We start from the raw sequence: 4,314 nt of genomic DNA on the forward strand, positions 1-4,314 counted from the left end.
TTTCCATTTCCTTCCTTAACATAGCCGAGCGTGGGGTATATTCGGTTGGGGGGGGGGGGTCCTGTCCACAAGTACCTGTACGTGTTGCAAGTGGATAGATAGAGTTTTGAGTCTTTTCTGTGGTAAAATTAATTTATTGTAGTATGTACACCTTTAATGAACAGGCCCGTAGGAAGCAATTTCAGTTAAAGGTGGGGGGTGGGGGGGGGGGGGGCACAGGCATACATTTTCTGTTTTCAACTACATGTACCAAAAATTTCTTGACGAGCAAAAAAAAAGGTCATCAGACGTTTTTATTTGGGGGGCACAAGCATATGGTAGCTATGTTTTCTATAGTATTCTATATATCGGCAAAATAATTGGGTGGGGGAATGGGGGCTTAAGGAAGCTCTAAACACTGCACACTAAAGGGTACTATTTGTAGGGTAGTTTTATTGAGTTAGAGTGATCTGCCCTTAGAAGAATAATAGAATAAATGGGAATCTACAGTTAGCTAATGACACAGATTGTTATGAATTAAAGTATTCTTAATGTTATGTTAGACTAAGATTAAGTAATTAAATACATCATTTCCATTAATTTTTCCGATGTAAGTAAACAACAGCGATTTCTGTTCACAGATAGTTCATTGTCTTTGAACATTTTTCCTGCAGAAATAGGGCAGGCACCTTATGTTGAAAATGAACTAGATACACTGAATATGTGCACCTTTATCATGTTTATATGATATATTTTTCTCAAAATCCAAAAAGCATTTTTGATTAGTGTTTAGAGCTTCCTTAAGTATTCTATATATCGGCAAAATTATTGGGGGGGGGGGGGGGGCATGGCAACATAATGAAGCGCTGCTTTTTAAATCAGAATATCACAATGTTTTCTGTGCATGTAAAATGAAATGTATCCATCCACAAAAGTTATCTTTCCATTATTATTTTTAGTGAAAAAAGATAGTTATTTGATTATAAAAATTCTGCATCTGAAATTTCTGTAACAATTACAAGACTTATATGTTAAGAGATAGACAAATCTCAATTTTCACAGTATAAATGTTTTAGGTAAACTATTATAAGTAATTAATAAAAATATTGGCAATAGAAAATATAGTTGCAGATTTTTTTTTCCGGAGAGCTACAGTTCTGCAACTATAGAAAATAGAAATCATTACTGTACGATAGAACAACTTGTCTGAGCTATACAGTGAGTTTTGCTAATCTTTTTCACTGACAAACAATTCTATAAAAAATGTAGTGTGTAATGGCATGTCTTTAAGACCTACAGCTTATATACGTAGAATTCACATTTGGCAGTACTAGCATTCAGGTACGAAGTGTCGTTTTGGAGGGGGTGGGGATGGGGGGAGCTGTCTCAAGTTAAAAAAGGAAAATGGAAAAATGTCAAAAAATATTATTATATATTATTTTATTTATCATTATAATTAGATGTAGTAATATCGTGTATGTATTGTGCCTTAACGTAGCCATTTGCGCTAGTACCGCATGTAGCTGTGTCTAATCCTTTATAATCGTAGAAAGATCTAGTCCGTTCGCGAAGTAAATGTCTCAGTCGGTAGTTAAATCGGATCAGTTCGTCCTCCTTCTATCGTATTTTGTGGAACAGAATCGTAGTATCCCGCTCCAGCAAAAAATACCACACCCTATGGAAAAATCGTAAGACTGACCTGGCGAATAACGGCAATCATGGGTAATCTTAGCATAAATCGTGACAATGTAACAGGGTCTAAAGAAAATAATAATTTTTGCGGAAATTTGTAGTCCAAACGACACTGCAAGAACCCACGATATAATGCAAGTGTCCTTTAAACCAACAAAATGTTTACAATAAAAAGATACGGAAAAAGCCGTGCGATTACAGCCAAATAGGGCTATATCGATGCATACGTATCGTATGAGTGAATTTGGCGTGCGATCTGCAGGAATAATGCATTTTTTTACAAATGCATTTTAGGTGTTTTTTTTTAAGTAAAATACAAACATATGACGTTTCAAAATCATGAAGAGATGACCCAGAGATAGCAAATTTTTAGAAAAACGTGTTTAAAAATGTAACTTTTTGTACCAAATGACTCATCTACCCAATTCAATATCGGGAAAATATTTCCCTTTCCTACTTGACAGGAACCCGATACATAAAAAATACTAAAAATTTCATTTGACAAATCAATGAAATTTTCACTTTTTAAGTGCGCTTATATTCTTACCGAATGCCAAACGAAAGCGCCCTCGTTCTTTACTTCCAATATAACTCGGTCTGGCAAAATCAAAGGTATGGAACATTTGATTGAATAAATGATAAAAAAAAATTAAACTTGAAGCCTATGCCTATGGCAAGGACATTTAACAGTTTAAGTACCGTACAGTGCAGACCGTCTCTAGGTTTCTACTTTTTAGGAAAGGGAATGGTGGGAGGGGTCTTGACAGCTATCCCTTGAGCCAGGGAATTTTAAATAAATTGGTACAATTTTTATGGGTTCTTTAAGTTATCCTTTCCATTTAGAATCCATGATTAAAATCTAGAAGTGTTGATTTAAACAAATGAATAATCAATTTAATTTAGTTTGTGAATGTTATTTTCGAAAACTACATACACTGTAGACAGACAAATAAATTACACAAGATGACCATTATAACTTACTAAATTGATGCAGTGTTTTCCTTAACATGGGGGAGGGTGTGCAGATCGGTAGCTGCATGTTAAATAACTACGAAAAGAGAAGAAACAAAATGGAAAGAAGAATAAAAAAAACAACAGATGTATACTTTTTCTTCCCCTATCGATTAAAACGAAGGCACTGTAGGTTTCATCCAAGTCTGTTCGTCTGTCTAGTCTGTCTAGCTGTCCCTTTGTCTGTCTGTTAGTCTGTCTCACTGAGTTTTCCGCACTGTTTCCTTACACGCTGGCAGATATTAAGGTGATTGTCTATTTTACGAAGTTACACGTACATGTAAGTTGAGGTTTAGATTTTTTCCACTTGGATGACTTTTGACGGGATTATGACCTTGTTGAGTTCTAAGATTTTATGTTACATCTTCCGGTAGAGGACTAGTATTGCTCAAGGCAATTCTCGGAAGAATATTTGTTTTATTAGAACTAAATGCATCACTATCAATTTCAAGGGCCGTTTGAAATCACTAAAAATACAGTCAATCTTCGAAAGTAAAATAGAAGTGTGGTGTTTGTGTGTGAGAGATATGGAGTATTACTTCGTTGTGGCAAAAGGGCGGTGGGGAAGTGGGAGGGGGGGCAAGGTCCTTATTAAATAATGTTTTGTGATAGGAGGATTTAGGAGCTGCATACCCCTCCTAGACCTCCCATCCCACTGTTGTTCCAACGTCAATGCATGTTCACAATGTTTTTGACACATTTATTGGACAATCTGATATGATTTTTTTTTTTTGAAATGGCAGGCTCATATTGGTTTAACATTTACATCAATAACTAACTAAGATCTGTATTCAGTACAATCAACATTAATTAAATATTGCATATTAGAATAAATCTATTCATTTAACTAAATAGCGAAACTTGGAGTAAATATCACATCAAGATAAGTCAAAATGCGTGTTCTATATAGTGAAATTAACATATTTTATTTGTGAAGAAGTTTATAACTCGAAATTTTTAATCGATAGGAAAAAAATGTTTAATTACTAGTATCTGTACATGTACATGTACATGTATTACCTATAAAGTGTGATACAGAAATTGTGGTTTAACATACGTGTACATGTGTACGTATGTATCGAAAGTTAAAAATTTACGTATTAAATCGTTCAGAATTTTCAAACAAAAAACATTTTTTGTTACATTTTCACCACATTTCTGTGAGTTTTTTATGTACCCTAACAATTTAGAGCGAGGAGATTCAGGATTTAAGAAATATGTTGTTCACTATTGTTCAAAAGCGTAAAAAAGACCCACGAAGACTTTGAAAATTACGGAAGCCGGTAGGTGCCAGGTAGAAAAATATTTTATCTGGCGGCCGCCAGATAAGTTTCTGGCGGCCGCCAAATAATTATCTGGCGGCCGCCAGATAAATAACTGGCGGCCGCCAGAAACCTATCTGGCGGCCGCCAGAAACTTATCTGGCGGCCGCCATATAATTTTCTGGCGGCCGCCAGATAAAAAGATCTGGCGGCCGCCAGATAACTTATCTGGCGGCCGCCAGAAAGTTATTTGGCGGCCGCCAAAAATTATCTGGCGGCCGCCAAATAATTATCTGGCGGCCGCCAGATAACTTTCTGGCGGCCGCCAGATAAATATTTGGCGGCCGCCAGATAACTTTCTGTCGGCCGC

This window comes from Saccostrea echinata, unplaced genomic scaffold (genome assembly GCF_033153115.1).
Source record: "Saccostrea echinata isolate AGI-Se365-2 ecotype Australia unplaced genomic scaffold, CSIRO_AGI_Sech_v1 ptg000001l, whole genome shotgun sequence".
NCBI classification, from domain to species: domain Eukaryota; kingdom Metazoa; phylum Mollusca; class Bivalvia; order Ostreida; family Ostreidae; genus Saccostrea; species Saccostrea echinata.